General features: G+C 43.9%; 1 protein-coding gene across 1 annotated transcript in view; it reads left to right on the plus strand.

Annotated features, from left to right (window-relative positions):
* JARID2 (jumonji and AT-rich interaction domain containing 2) overlaps positions 1-16,475 on the plus strand; it is a 228,036-nt gene that overhangs the window by 38,621 nt on the left and 172,940 nt on the right.

The raw sequence follows: 16,475 nt of genomic DNA on the forward strand, positions 1-16,475 counted from the left end.
GGCATTGCTAACGTTAATGAAGTTATTAGTAAAGTTTCAAGAAATGCAAAGTATTTAGCATTTTAGGGCCATTTTAATTGGGGGGGAAATTGTTTTCAATTGAATAGCTTTTTTACTTTGGTTCTTAAATGTAGATTCTATGATCTAACTAAACTGACAGACTGGAGGAAGCCGGAGACATTTGATAGATTTAATCATCTTCTCGGCACTAGGGGTAAGTGTACCTGCTTCTGGATGGAACAGGAATAGTGCTGGGATTGCTGGAAGCCTTGGGTGTGAGGAGACTGCTGGATGATGAAGGATTTAAGACATGCCAGTTTCATTGCTGGACAACTCTTGGCTGCCCAGGATTTTATATTTAAAAAACATTTTGTGTGTCACATAAACATACAAAAGAGAGACTGCTTCTGCCAGACCTGTGGCTTTCTCCCCTTTTGAGAGGCCGGAGCTTAGTGTGGAAAGGTGGTTTTTTTTTTTCCCGTTTCCTTCATTTTCTGATCTTGCTCCTTTTCATTCCACAAGGAGAAGTTTCCCTTTTGTCTTTTAAATAACTTACAAAAAGAAAGGCCTTTGTCAGTAACATTTTTATAAGTGGCTTTGCCAGGAGCGTTTTCATTAGTTTGGAGTGAATGCTATTTTTTATTTTCTTGGCATAAGTTACTGCAGTTGGTCATTTGTAGTGTATGTTCTAATAGTACGGTTTTTGGAGTCTGGGCTTGCAGATTTTGCTGGAGAAGACAACACCAGCAGATCTTTATCAAGCAGGGATAACCTGATATCCTCACATCTTGGAATGCCTGGTGACTTATTTTTTTCCCTCACTTTGTGGTATGTTTTAAAAGTTTATTTTTAACTGGAGAGTTGCAAAATTAGTATAAAGAATTTCTGTCATTTAAGATTTTGTCACATTTGGTTATGTTTTCTCTCTGTGTCTCTCCCACGCCACACACTTCTTATTCTGAACCATTTGGGAGTAAGTTGGAGACATAGTGATGCCCTTTTATCTCCAAATACTTAACTGTATTTCCTAAAAATAAGAACGTTCTCTTACAAAACCGCAGTATAGTTATCAGTGGGGAAGCTAATGTTGGGAGCCCCGCCTCCTGCGTCCCTGTAACACGTCCCCATTGCTCTGTAAGCACTTTCTTACTCTCTGACAAAACCAGGTGTACCAGGCCCATCTTGTATGTCTCAGCCCCATACATATCTAGACTACTTTATGGTTTTCATGCTGTGAAAGTTTGTTTTTTTTTAATTCCATTTTCCATTGTGGTTTAACACTGCAGTATTCATAGCACCTCACGTGTGGCTTTTGTCCACATCCTGGCTTCCTGCTCACATCCTCCGACGGTCTCCATCCTTGAAGTGTCCACTCCCAATTTGCGTAATTAGTGTAGCAAGGCTCGCAATTCCTAAGCTAAGTTAAAGGAAGGCATCTTCCTAGGTGTGGTTTCAACCTGATGTTTCTTTTCAGCTGTCATCCTCTGTTTATCTGCTTATGCTTTCATAAGTCACACCCTTTCCCAGACCCTCCTTCCGTGCGCAGCACCCACGCCTCATCATGGATATTTGGCCCCTACTCACCAGAGTTGGTAAATTCGCTTCACCCTTTTCCTTCCCTCTGGATCATGGCTTTGGCGGGTCCTAGCCCTCTTTGAATCCTTCTTGGAATCCTTTCCACATAACTCGAGTGGTAGCCCTACTAATCTGTAAGAATTGGCAGGGAAATTGGAGAAAATCAAGTATTAGGATATTTAGTGAGCCCTGTGTTTTCTCTTTAAGTGTAACATGTGAATTTTTTCCTTTTGAAAGGAGCATATATGTAGTACAGGAAATTCAGAAAGTAGAACAAGGACAGGACTGGGGAAACAATATTCTTGGCGCGCTCTTACTGCATGTAGTCCAGATCTGTGCACAGATAGATCTGACACGGTGAAACCACACTTACAATGTAAGACTGAAAAAGTGACTGCTAGGTGTTGTTAGACAATTTGTAATGAAGTCATAGTTCTGTTAAGGGTCCTAAGAGTTCACTGCTACAATGAGAACTTGAAATTTTATGAGTTTCTCTAGTTATGTTTCATTAATAACTATTTGTATGCTTGAAACCTCCAAGGATAAGGATAATTGCCTTTTTCCAGCTTCTCTAAGCGAACATATTTTTCCCTTACATACTCAGTATCGTTGACTTTTTCAGTGAACATTCATTAGTATATTACTTAGAAAAACACCCTCCTCCCCAAATAAAAACCTGAATTAAAACGCAAAATTAGTTAGACAGGATTGTGTGGTGTATCCCAAATGTGTTTTGAGAAAAATGTGTTATGCTTTTTTGGGGGGGGGCAGCGGAAAGAAGCTTCTGTGGTCAGATTTCTTAGAGAACCACAGTGCACATGAACAAAGCTAAAGGAAAAAAAGCTGTTTAAAGCTGACATTTCTCAAACGTAGCTGGTCAGTGAACCCTGATTTTGAATAATATCCACGGACCTAGGCTTCTCTGGAACCCTCTTTGGGAAGGGCCAAAGCAGTGTAAGGAGGGAGCATAGGCTATGTTCTGATTATGCCTCTGCTGCTACCAACAACTAGTTTGTAAAACGTGAAGCTGTCAGGAGGGTAACTCAGACTTCAGGTTTCTCTCCGGGTGTGTTTGACTCAGGAAGAAATGGCTTTGGTCTCTGGGTGGGGTCATGAGGAAGAGGGTCCGTGGAGTGATAGATACTTTTCTTTGTGGCAGGAAGGGTATAGCTCAGTGGCCGAGTGAGTGCCTAGCCAAGTACAAGTTCCTGGGTTTGACCCCAAGTACCTCCATTAAACATAAGTAAGTAAATAAAAACCCAATTACCCACTCCCCCAAATACTTTCTTTGGGAAGGGGCTGGGGGGCAGTTTTTGAGGGGACCAGAACATCTGTTGAGTCTCTGCTTTAACTCACTAAGCCTGCCATCAGCTCTCTGAAGCTGGCATTACCCCTTTTCTATAGGAAGGAATTTGCACTTTGGAGAGGGGGTGGAGCTGGCATTCAGAGCTAGGTTGGCCTGCATTCTGCAGCAGCACTGGTTTCCTGCTCAGTTAGGCCGGGGAGGGAAACAGAAGTAAACCCACCTAGCTTTGCCAAACCCTTGGTCTTCGCCTCTGTTCCCTCTTTCCCGCCGCACCATCGTTTGGGGGCCACGCAGATGGCCCTGCTGCAGTTTCCAGAGCAATCCTCACTTGGCCGGAAGTTACTGAGGCAACCTTTTGCCAGTTTCCTCACTTCAAAGGGAGTGGGCGTGGGTGAATGAGATAAAACATTTTGTATTGAATCATATTTTCTGTTGGTCTGACTTGCCTGCCTTGAGGCTGATCACCAAGTCTCCTCTTGATGATGATCGCTTTTGCTGCCCTTCAGAGAACTGGAGTTCTGCCAGGATCTCAGGCCCTGTGGTCGTGGGCTTCCGAGTAACTGTCAGACTGCTTAACAAGTCTGTCCTCCCCCACCACTGCCCTGCCCCACGACCTACAGTTTCTGATGTCTCCCTGCACGGAACTCCAGATCGGCCTGAAGTGTGATTTCTAATTAGTCTGATATTTGTAAGAATCAGTCACCAGGTCCAGACAGTGTTTGTTTATCCCTCTGTATTTGGGGTTGGGATAGTGTGGAGCAGTTTTGTGCAGACTGAAGTCTGTTGGAAAACTTCCCAGCAGTGAAGGTTGGATGTGTGTTTTTCCTAGTTCTTTGACTGCTCTACCTTTCATCTTGTAAGCATGTGAAAACCTCTGCTTGCAGACTAATAAATCGGCAAGGTCTGATCTGAAATACATTTTAAGGGAAGATGCATAAAATACATGTAGAACTTTTCCACCTTAAAGTTGTGCTGTGGGCAGTGAGGGAAGAGGGAGTGCCTGGGAGCAGGAGAGATCATTGCTGCCGTGGGAGAAGTGACATTGAAGCATCTGGGCTTGCAGCTGACCTCCTTCCAATCTTGGCTCCCGAGATGCTGGACTTGTTCTGAGCTCATTGAGAGTAATAAACTGCAGCCGTAATTCATGAGCTTGCAAGGCTTTCTTTAACCGCTTGCAGCCAGGAGAATAATGACAACATTTAAAATTACCGATCGCTCATTTTGGGCCCTTTCTGTTTCAAGTTATGAATGAAATTTATGAGCCAATTACTGGATGGTAAAGCTTGTTTGCAAAGACCAAGCGCACCCTGCTGCGGGCAGAGGGTGTGTGCGTGTGTGCACATGCGTATGAGAGGGAGAGGGAGAAGTGGAGAATGGAAGCAGGTAACCCCCCTGGTGTCTTCCCAAATCTTGCATTCTTAATTTGAAATATTTTTTAAAGAAGAGTTAGGGTTACCCAGACTCTATCAAGGGTACTAGTCAGTAAGTAACCCTTCAATGAGTGAATTTTGAAAGCCAGGAAGCAGAATATATTGGGGTGAGAAGATTCTGGTAAAAAGAACTAGGTATGATTCTCTGCATAGTCTCTGTACAAACTAAAGACTCAAAGGCAAACATTTAAAGCAGTGTGTAGGTAACTCGATTTTCAGTAACTGTTTCTGAAATGGCTGTAATTACTCAAATCCCAGGTCTTTAAAAATTCCAAAGGAACAGTGGGGCCATCTAAGGAGGAAAGCTACAAAATGATAGGGTGTGACTTGAGTTAGCAAATTGGAACCTATGCCCTTTTTGAACTTTAAATTTTTTTCTCTTTTCAGAGACTGGTGAGACTGTTAGCATAACTTTAACGCATTTAGAAATGAGACCATATTAATCACAGGCATTTCACTTTCTGTCTTGGGTTCTAGACATTTTGGCTTGAAATCAGTCATCAATGTGTTCCTTAGATATTTACAGAATCTCATTTGTATCTTCATTTCTTTCTAGCCCTTTCACCCAGGATTTATCTGAGTGATGAGAATTGACATTTATTTATTGACTACGGAGGGTAGGTTACATTAATGGATGATTGCAATCCAGCTCCCATTGTGAGAGGATCACATTAAATGGGGAATGTTGGCCAAATTTTATTTTATTTTATTTTTTATAGGTTTAGCTCTGCAGCCTGTAAGTTCTTAAGAGTGATTTGTGTGAGATGATTCTGTTTTCTTTCCCACCGTGGTTTGATAGGAAGGATGAATGCAGAATTGTAGCTGTCCTGTGTATTTGCAATGTAAGGAAATTACATGGATACTTGAATATGCAATTCAGATCAGGAAATGAGGCTGCCCTCTTAGTGTGTTGATGGACACATTTTATTATTAGCCTGGGAAGGAAATGTCTGGTTTGGTGACTTAGGTAGTAATAAGGAGAGCTCATGATTTTTCTGGAGTAGTAAAAATTTGATTAACATGGATTGTCAGTGTTGGTGAGTTGTATGTTGTGTTTTTTTGAGTCACTGGTAACTTAGGGAAAAGTATATCTCTAAAGGGGGGAAAATGGTTTACACTCCTCTGGACATAGGAAAGTAACAATGCATGACGTTAAGATCCTTCATTTTAGAATTATTACAAATGTGTTATTTCAGAGTGTGTTCATCGTGGCTTTAGTAGGCTAAAAAGCCAGTGCTGTAAGTTCTATTCTTGCCTTAATAATATTCTGGATGTTTGTGGATATGCTTTATACTGATTTAGGGTGGCCCCTGTACTCGGGTGTCTTTACTCTTTTCTATATTTCCTTATTTTGCAAGCTTCATTCATTGTATAGTGATCCACTTTTAGTAACTGGGAATTTCTTATAAAACTAAACGGGACTTTCTGCCCATTGCCCAGGATGGACAGTTTTAATGCAAAGAATAAGAGAACGTCATTTAATAATATACTTCTTGCGATCACAGGATTTCTGGTGGTTAACTTTCAAAATAGGTGACAGCTATGAACTACAAAGACTTTTTCAATAAATTTCCTCTTGTTCACGCTTGATGGCAGAATTAGAATAAAATGGTAATTCTAATTTGTAGTTTATAAACATAAGTTACAGGAATCGGTGCCGATTTTGACAGCCTTGTAGCACTTGGTTCCTTCACATCCCTGCCTCCACTTGCTTTCTGGTAGAAAGTGTGATCGTGTCTTCAGGCACACATAGGCCTTGCACAGGGCGGCACTTCTCAAACCTGCACAGGAGTCACCACGGGATCTTGGATGCCTGTTGGGGTTCGGGGCCTGAGAGTATGTATTTCAAGCAGGCTCCCTGAGGCTGTCCTGAGCAGTGATGTGCGGAATGGGACTGGGACTGTGTCCGGGGCCCAGAGCCCCATTTGCAAGTCTAGCTGCTGCTGGGCTTTGCTCTTCAGGATGTGTTTTATCCTTAGGGCTTGATTTTTCTCAAATTCAGCTCTTTTGTTTGCTTCTATTAATTTATTAGAAGCGCTGTTTTTAAATTTTAATACTTGTCTCCCTCTTTGCCCAATCAGATAAGATCTGTTGGGAGAAGAGTTGCCCCTCTTTTGCTACTATTTACATGATTGTGATTCAAGTCTCTGGTATTGTTTTTAATACTGGCCTCAGCATCGTGCTTCCAAGAAAACCCCCAAACCCAGTCACCATTAAACTAGGAGAGCTCGTTGGACCAGGTGTTAGTTGAAGGGAATAAATAGACGTTTCCAAGTTTGTTTGGACAGTACTCTTTGAGGTGCAGACTGTACTGTGTATTTTTAGTGTTAAATGCCTCAGTTCCAGTTCACCTGGGGTGAATCCTGGCTGTAGGTTTAGTGATATGTGATCTTGAACCCAGCACTGAACCCCCAGTGCATAATTTATGGTTCAGAGCACTGGGTTTAAATCCCAACTCTGCCACTTGTTCAAACTATGTGATTTTTTTGCAACTTGCTTCTTTTCTCTGGGCCTCAGTTTGTTCAACTGAGATGATCATAGTGTCTTCCCAGTTGGGTTGCAGTAGAGGTAATCAATGTCAAGTGCTTGTGAACATTCCTAGAGGAAGCGCAGCGGGCAGTGGTCACTCTCCCAGGTAACTCATTGGCCCTTGCCTCCCCGACTTAAGTTGTCCTGGCCCTTTTCTACTGTGCCTTCTTTTTCCTGCCTCCTGGAGTTGGTGGTAGAGGATGGACATGATTTACTGATCCTCATTATAATTTGGAGAGATAAACCTGCACTTTTTGGTAGTCTCCTAGAGGGCTGATCATTCATTTCATTGTTTAGAGGAGTAATTTAAAGCTGGAGGATTCCCAGTCTGCTGGCAGCCTTTCCCAGGCCTGCAAGTTGCAGACACTGGAAGAAGTCGGCTGGTGGGGGCAGCGGCGAGACCGTCATCAAATGGCCCTTCACAGACTCCCATTTCTAGATGACAGATGCTTTACTTTTGACCTTTGGCCCTAGCCTTTTTTCCCTCTAGCCCTTTAATCATCTCTTAAAAAAATCAGTCAACAAATATTTATTGAATGTTTCCTCGTAGGCCCGCAGGCTGCTTTATGGATTTCTGCCCTGAACCCCACTCTTAGCCTGGACAGTATCCTACACAGTAGCCCTGGACAGTTCCTTTGGCATCTGTTTTCGTAGATTATGGCCAGGAGCTGAGCCGGCTCCTATGGCCAGGAGCTGAGCCGGTCTGCGGTTTCCTGGCATCACCAGGTGTGTGCAGAGCCCGTGCGGGCAGGGGAACAGCCCCTTCCCAGTTGTGGACCAGCATCCTTGCTGCCGGGTGTCAGGGAGAGTGGGCGAGCAGCGCTTACTCCTCCATTAGCCCTTTCCTCTAGGCTGAAGGCCTTTTTAGGACAGTTGGGCTGAAACAAGTTGTGGGGTCACTGCAGCCCCCCTCCCCCCCCCCCGGTGGGAGTGCACACAGGCCTGGGGTTTAGTTGCACAGGGTGTCTTGCCTGTAATTTCCAGCTGGAGAGTGAACCCAGACCGGACGTGCTGCTGGCTTTTGGAAGTCCTTCTGTCTTTGGGATGTTAGCCATGGTGCTAGCATTGGTGTGAGGAGAGATTTTTAAAGCTGTTTTCTTAGGTTGGCTGGTCCTCATGAGCGCACCCCCTCATGTCATGTCACGCGAGGGGGTTTCCTCTGCTGAGAGCAGCTGACATCTGGGCCCACCCCTGCAGACCGCTGCCCCAAGGGCTGGGCTGGGCTGGGGACACGGCGCAGGCTAGTGATAATCACTCCACTTTGGAGACTTTGGAAAAGGCCCCACTGTGTGGAGTTGCTCCCAAACAGTTAGGTGCCTTTGGCCGTCATTTTCCCGTTTCACCACGCTCCGTTACATTCTTCACCTTCGTCTTTTCCTACAACGTAGTTCAGCTTCGAGTTCATACTGGTTTCATTGTCTGGTGGTGTTTCCATCTGTGGGCGAGTTTAGGTTCAAGCTAGCTTCGCGGGTTCTGATGTGTGAGTGAGTAAAGCAGCTTATTTCCCCGTGGACCGTGACCTTGTAGTTGTGTAATAGACTAGAAGCAGATGTCCTTGTTGACTGAGAATAAACAGAGTTCACCAGGTCTTAAGGGTTCTTGGCCTTGGTTTCTTAAACTGATCTCTTTGGATTATTCCTTCAATACCTAACATTCTGTTCGAAAGAGATGTACTTACCAGTTCAGATGAAGTCACAGAAATTGCTTGGAACTGGGTATGAATGTTGCAGGCGATCTCACCATCTCTCTAGGGTACTGTGCTGTACATATTATACACACACACATACACACATCATTGCGAACATTTTTAAGTTAAGAATTTACTGGTATTCACTATTGCGTTGGCTACATTTTTTAAAATGCAGAGAAGAATTCAATTTACTTTTCTAGAGGCCCACTTGTGGGACCCAATTGATCTCTTTTCTAAATGTGAGGTTTTTTCTTTGAAGCTGTAGCAGCAGTTTCTCAAGGCCTATCGTGTTTTGAGTTTCTCTGGCAAGTAACTTCAGTTTTCATACTTTGAGATCACAAATGGCAGCTGCTTTAAGTGTTTTGCAATCAGGTGGTTGTATTTGAGGGGAGAGTCATGTGACATGTCCTGACTGCCTTTGGGAGTTGAGTACACCAACCCCAAGAGCAGTGGCCACAAAATCTCAGTGGTGATCCCCTGCCCACCTACCCGGCCCCCTCCCTCATTCACAGTGAAGCAGGAGTTGATAGTATTTTACCTTAGGGATCATGCCATTTAGCTCAAATTCCAGGGAACTAAAAAGAGTGTTCTTCTTCAAGCTAATTTTTAGGTACTTTAAACTCTTTAGAGTTTTTGAAATTTCAGTTGAAGTACCAAGATCAAGAAACAGTTTAATCGGCCCCCCCTTAGGAAAGCTGTCTTCATCCCAGGTTTGGTTTTGACGTGTAAGTAGGTCTGGGATGTGGAGAGCAGACAGCGTACAAACAGTGTGGGGGCAAAGCCCAGAGGCAAGAGGGACATGTGGGGTGGAGAACAAATAGTGGGGAGAGCGGCACCCACTTTCTCCTGAACACATCCTTCTGCTTTGAATTTAAATGTCTATTTCCTTCTGTTTTTAGTAGATTGTGGTTAACGTCTGTATTTAAACTCCAGAATTCCTTTGAGCTCTGCTTGAGTCAAGAGGTTGTGGCTTCTGCAGAAGACCTGTATCTCACCCACCAGGGCACTGGGCCTGTCCGTTCTGGAATTTCACTGTGTTGCATTTGAGGTTGGAGGTTGCTGTGCAGATTTTTACCTTTCTGTTAACGTACTGCCATGAATCAAGAACGCTTTTGTTTATAGGGGGCATTTTTGTATATTTCTGTACTTTAGCTAGTTTCTCCCTTTGATTATGTGATTTACTTTCAGACTTGGAACTAGTAACCGATGAGAAATATGTTCGTTGTCCAGATTTCCTTAGGAGAGCAGAGCCTGGTTTCAGTTAATTTGCAGAGTTCATTACAGTACATAATTCATCAGGTCCAAGAAATCCAGACTCCCAGCCAGTGCAGCTTAAAACTTTGTTATAATTTTCTCTGGAACTAGTCAAGTGACAGCTAAAGACAGCACTGGCTAACCTGTAGACCATGACTTGATTTTTCTCATTCAGACCTGGGTTTCCATTCCAGTGTTTCTGCCACAGCGTGTTGGGGACAGTGCTTCCTCCTCAAGTTTTTCCACAGTTTTTTTTTTTTTTTTTCTTTTGGTCTTGGCATAGAATTTTTTTCCTCCCATAATGTTCCTGAGCAGTTTCCAGTCATTTTCCTTAATCTTTTCCCTCTTTTTTCATTATTATCTGACTGAGTTTTGTTTAATTTCTTTGTGTTGGTTTAGGAACCCAACCACCATTTGAAACATCCTTTTTATCCTGAGTTTTCAATGGCTAGTCAATAAATGATCTTTTCAGAAGGTGGGCTATTTGAAAGTCGGTTCTGCTTGTGTTTTTGTCACCTCCTCACCAGCCCTTCTGGCTTACTTGAAGTCCTGCATTATCCTCGTGGGTTTCATCCCTCTTTAAGTACGCGTGGAAATGACACTGATGGTGAAAATAAGTGTCTGACGGTTAAATGGCACTTCCTGTGCTGGGCACTCGTCTAACCATTTCACATATATTAACTCATTTAATTCTGTATCAGCATGGTGCTGTTAACCCCATGACAGAGATGTGGAAACAGAAGTCAGAGGGGCCAAACTCACAGCATTCTGGCCCTGAGCCTTGCTCATTGTCACCGAGGACTTACTGCTGACACTCAGTTTGTCATTTCATTAATCCTTCTGCCAATCTTTCTGTTTCATAGAAATAGAAACACAACGTTGTTTTTCTCCTTCTTCAACTTTTCCTGTTTTTTTTTTAAAGTATCTTTTAGAAACTTACTTCATTTACATATGAACGTTGGTAAAAATTGAGGAAGAGATAATCCTGTACCCCCTGTGGTTAAATAGTGACAGTTGATCTGTTGAATACCTTCCTTCTTTAAAAACCAGGGAGATTAGGCAATTACAACAAATGTTATCATTAGAGTCATTTACTCTTGCTGCATACATTACCGTGAGGGTCTTAAGCTGTGAGGCTAAGCCCAGACCCTCCCTGCTTTGAAAAGATGTGAGGCCTGCACTGTAGAACAGCCCACCGTTCCGGTTGACCAGGACTCTTTTGCTTATTGGTGAAATTGGTTCTCTCGTGAGCAGTTTGCAGTCAGTATGCCTCGTGCTCTGGAAGCTGTTAGGCTAAGTTTCCTTATAGTTTTTCTCCAGTTTCGTTTGAAGAGAAGGAGCCCCCTGGAGGGTTGACACAGTGATGGTTGAACACGAGTGACCTTTTTGGTTGAACTGACCTTCCTGTGGCCCAGTCTTCCCCTGTCAGGGTTCCCACCTGCCTCCTCCTGAACACACGGCAACTAACTGCGAGGTCGGAGTTGGCTCGCTCTCTGGGAAGATTCCATTCTCCTTCCATCTCGTTCAGAGGTTCCAGTTGGATCCTCATAAGGAGCTCAGTGTGACTCCCATCCAGCAGACTTGCTGTGCATCTTTTCTGGGCTGATGGACAGCTCTGTGTTCCCTCATTATTCTGCTCGTGGAGATGATTTCCATCTCCTTAAAAAATGATAACCCGTGTTTTAAGCTTTAGGTTTGTACTACATCTAGTGTGATATTTTGCGTACCATTTGACTCAGCCTCTCTGCTTCTAGGAATTTATTTAGACTTGGCCACAGGGATGTGTATCAAGTGTATTTCACTGTGTATCACAGTGAAAAATTGTAACCAATGGGGGATTGGTTAAATTAGTGAACATCTGTTCCATGCAATCATTAAAATGATATGGTAGCAAGAATATTTAATGACATAATGTAGTAGGTGAAAAAAGCAAGTGAGAGAATAGTATGTACAGTTTAATCTTTTGTTATTATAATAATTCAAGTAAATAGTATATTTAGGAAAGGGAGATACACACACCCCCCACACCCAAAACCAACAGTATTCTGAGTGTCAAAATAAGTTTAGTTTAATTCTTGTTTATCTGAGAGAGATTAATTGCTCTCATGCCATATGCTAGGTGTGTGCCAAATGCCAGGCAGGCAGTGGTGAGCAGTGGCCATGGCCTTGTTATAGTGGGAGAGGACCAGTGCTTTGATAGATGAGTGTCCAGGGTGCTGTGGGCACACTTTGGAGGGACATCTAAGACTGTGGATGTCACAGTGTAGACACTTGGAGGGTAGGAATTAGCGGGGTGAAGATGGGAGTGGAGAGCATTGTGTTGAGGAGTGAAGGTAAGGATGGCATGCAGGAGTTTGGAAGGAGGAAGGGATGCTCAAGAGATAGGGCTTAATTTGTATTTTCTCCAGGAAATATGCATTGCAGTGTAATTTTTTAAAAGTAGTATCTGGAGTCTTTCTCTGTGAAAGAAGAGTAAGGGAAGCAGTGGGAAAACAGAGCCATGTCTTCTTAAGAGAAGCGGCCCATCCAGCTGTGAGTTGTGGACTCCCGTGGAGACAAGGGAGGTTTTCCCAACTGACTGGTCGGGCTAGACTGGACGTCTCTGGTGAAATAGATGAATACCAGGTAGCTAATTTAATTTCTAGAAGTGCTGCTTAAATGCCTTTGCCTCCTACTACTGGTTAGAGCAAAACAAGCATGTGATTTATGTAAAAATACCCGACTGTGAGTTTTTATCAGGACTCCGCAGAACAGTGTAAAAGTGATGCTTCCTGTCATAGCCACTTTGCAGAATAAAAGTAAGAAAATCAGTATTCTTTACAAATGACTAGTCACAGTGGAAAATACTGTCTGCTGAGCTTATTTGTAGATAGCGTGAGTAAAGCCCCCCAACCCCATACCCCAGCCAAAACCAAAACGGTGATTTACATAGCAAAAGTGGAACAAAGATGGCCCTGAATCCTGGTGAAGGGATTCTCAAGATGGTACAAGCCATGCTGTTTCTGGCCTGTGCTCTCTCTGCATTTTTTTGCCAGGTCATCCTGGAGAGCTGGGGATGCCCTGGCTTCTGGAGGTGCTGAAAGGAAATGGGCCTAAGTCTTCTGACTGATCCTTCCTAGGAGATGGGATTTAACCTTAAATACCCAGTACCGTTTGACCAGATTTAGACCAAGATTATTGCCTTAAAATAGCTCTTGGACGTGACCCTTGCCAGGATGACTTGTAAATCATTTTCTGCCAGGAACTGAGCTGACTTTGGTTTGTGGGCTGCTGAGTCCAGGTCTGGGAACGTGTTCTGCTTCTCTATGTCTCCATAGGGCTGCCTGCCCACAGCCGCCTTTTGAGAACTCTCATAGGCTTCTTGACATCTTGAGTGCCGGGACTGGACCCCTTTGGGATGCCGAGATTTGCCACAGCACTTTTTGGAACTGTAGTGAGATTACTCCCTGTAATGTTTCTGTAACAGGAAGCTGATGGGCTCAGAGACTTCCATGAGTGTCAACTGGGGCAGGAGGATTCATACCACCCCAACCCCAAATCCCAAAACCTTCCCCCAGAAGGACTGATCAGCTGCTCCCTGCCACCTAGAGTGAATCCTGGCTGTGGAGAGCCTCCCCCAGTTTGAAACCTACTCACTGGGTTTGAAAAACTTGGAAGCCTTTTCTCTGCAGAGGTCAATATTGGATTTGTTTTTTTTCTGCCCAACACAGAAGCAAACCCCTTAAAACAAAGCACAAGTGGTAGTCTGATTCAGCTTGCAAAAAAGTGGCTTCTTAGGTTTTTTTTTTACCTTTTTTCTTTTAAAAGATAAAATCTGCTTTTTCTTTAAATATCCCAAGGCCTGAAAGGGAGTTTGTATTATAAATATTTCTTTAATAAGTCACTTTTAACAGCATGAAACTTGGGGGAGTTCCCCCATAATTGGACCAGGTCCCTGAATTATGTCACTAAAGGTGTGGCTTTTAGCCTTGACTTGTATTTAATTTGGGTGGCTACTTTCCAGAAAAATCAGTTTAACCTAGTGAGTTGTCACAACCACCCCTCCTGTCCTTTTTTTTTTTTTTAAAGACAATTGTAAATCAGTTCAGATTTTTTAAAAAAGCAAGTTTACTGAAGTCCAGTTTATAAATGCAACCATTTCAAGTGTGCATTTTGGTAAGTTTTGGCAACTTCGTTATATATTAGGTATTATACACAGCCCTCACCTCAGAGGGTTGTGTCCTTTTGCAGTCAGTCCCCTGCCCCTCCCCTTCTGTAGTCCCAGGCAGCACTGTTCTGATCTCAAGCTCTGTGGTAGGAGTTCATGTAAATGGAAGCAATCTTGTGTCTAGGTCCCTTCACTGTAATTAATGCTTTTGAGATTCATACGAATAGGTTCTTCCTTCCTTTTATGGCTGAATAGTCTCTTTTTGTCTTTCTGTGCCTTTCAATGGCTTTCTTTTTTTCTACCTTGCTTTCTCTTGCCTTATCTTTTTTTTTTTTAGGTTTGTTTTTCTTTGGGGGGTAATTAGGTTTATTTTTAGAGGAGGCACTGGGGATTGAACCCAGTACCTCATGCATGCTAACCACACACTCTACCCGTTGAGCTATGCCCTTCCCCTTGCATTGCCTTCTTGAATGGTCTGGTCTTTCCGTTTATTTCGCATTGAGTCCATTTCTCACCTGGGCATTAAAACAACCTTTACGTTTCACACAGACCAAAAAAGCCAAGTAACTGGAGAGGTGATCCCGCGCTCACCCCTCTACACAAAAGGGAGAAACCAGCAAACATGTCAGCAGACCCAAGCCTTGTTCTGTAGCTTCAGAGCTGGGAGTAAACACTGGAGTTCTTACTCTCCCTTCAACATCTTTCCCTTAAACCAGGCTGCAGCCTCCAATTCCACAAAATATAATATGTGAGTGTTCTGATTGCTTGTGTTGCTTGTTTTGAAACTGATTTTTTTGCGACAAGAATTTGGTGCTGAATACCATAGAGTTTAGCACTGGGCAACTGTCTTCCTACCTGTTTCCATCCCTTCTTTTGATCTGAGGGAAATGTACCAACTAAGCAGGGAGGGACCACGGAGCCTTAGGTGCACAGAAAACATCTCCTGACTTCTGCTAAAGTAGTTTTTTTTCTGTAAATGGCGGTACTAGGGATTGAACCCAGGGCCTCGTGCATGCTAAGCATGGGCTCTACCACTGAGCTGTACCCGCCCCCACCTCTGCTGAAGTAGTTTTAATCAGTGAGAAAGTCGCATTCTGGTGGATCTGGGTGCCTTGTTGGGGCTTGCTGTAACTTCTCAATTTTTTGTGCAGAAACTGTGCTCTGTTGAGAAGAGGTGTCTTGTGTGGGCAGTGGGGGGTTTGGTGGGGGGCCTGGGCTGGGAATCTGGAAGTGTGCCCACTCCACTTGCCTCTGAGCTTCTGTGTAAATACTGGAAAGCAGGGCCTAGTTCTCACAGATCTGACATTTGTACCTCCTCATTGTGGCTTCACATTTTCAAGAGAGCCAGCTTTTCTGGGAAGTCTGCCGTCAAAACCAAAACACAGGTTGCTGGTGAAGCTGAGAGCGGGTTTCTGGCACTTTGGCAGAGTGGGGTGTGTCCGGGCGCAGTACTGAGAGCCACGTCTGTTTAATTTGTTCGCAGAAGGGGTGTGTCTTTTCTCTGTGGCACTGGTTTTTTGACTTGCAAATCTGGGGAGGAGCCAGCAGTCTGAAAGTAAGTAGACTTTGTGGGAGCACTCCCTGGTGACAGAGAGGACTTAACTGCATTTTAAGAACCTGTCATTAGAAAGTTAGTTTCTTCCCACTTGGCATTTATCAAAGCAGTGCCTTAGATACATCTGTCATCTCAGCCTTGCCCCTAATGGCAGCTGAGCCTGCCAGGTGTGGGGTTGGTAATTACCTTTGTCGTCCTCTCCCACAGAACCTCACACCTGCTGCCCCGGCAGCCCCTCTTTGTTTCTCTCCATCATCTTGTTTGAGGAGGAAAATACTGTGTTTGGGTCCAAGATACAGCCACGATAAGTTGCTCCAATTCTGGATAGCAATTATTCAGGTGGTATGGTTCACGGGTGAGGGACACCTGTGAGGCTTCCAGCGGTCAGGGAGGATGCTTAAGGTAACTCAGGCAGTGGGTGGCACGGCTGGACTGAAACTTGGCCCTGATCTACCCTTGGACCTCCTGTGGCTCTCTGGCCGGCCTGTGCTCCCCAATCCTGCCAGTTACTCTACCACCATATCCTTTTATTTCTAGCATGGACCACTACCTCTGTTACCTTATTTGTTGTTCACTTGTTGGTTTTCTCCAGTAGAATATAAACTCCACGAGGGCAGGAAGCTTTTAGTTCTTGGTCACAGATCTACCTCAAGCACCTAAATGGTGCCAGATGCTTGGTGCTTCCTAAGTATTTGTTGAAGGAGCGAATGAATAAATACTATTCTGAAATTTGCTGTAGTTCACTTTGTGACTTCTGGTATAAGTTTTCTCATAGGGCGTTCATTCATTCAGTAAATGATAGCCGGAGGTACGTAAAACCCCCACGTGTTGGAGATAACGCATGTTGTTTGTTTGGTACGTGTGTGTTGGGGCTGATAGGTCTCTAGAAACACAGTTGAGGTGTCTTGGAGTGGGAGGAAAGAGGGAGCCTGAATGTGCAGAATGGCAAAGGGAACCCACAGATGTCAGAGAGAGATCTTGGAGGAAAA

The sequence above is a fragment of the Camelus ferus genome, chromosome 20 (genome assembly GCF_009834535.1).
Source record: "Camelus ferus isolate YT-003-E chromosome 20, BCGSAC_Cfer_1.0, whole genome shotgun sequence".
Classification (NCBI taxonomy): Eukaryota; Metazoa; Chordata; class Mammalia; order Artiodactyla; family Camelidae; genus Camelus; species Camelus ferus.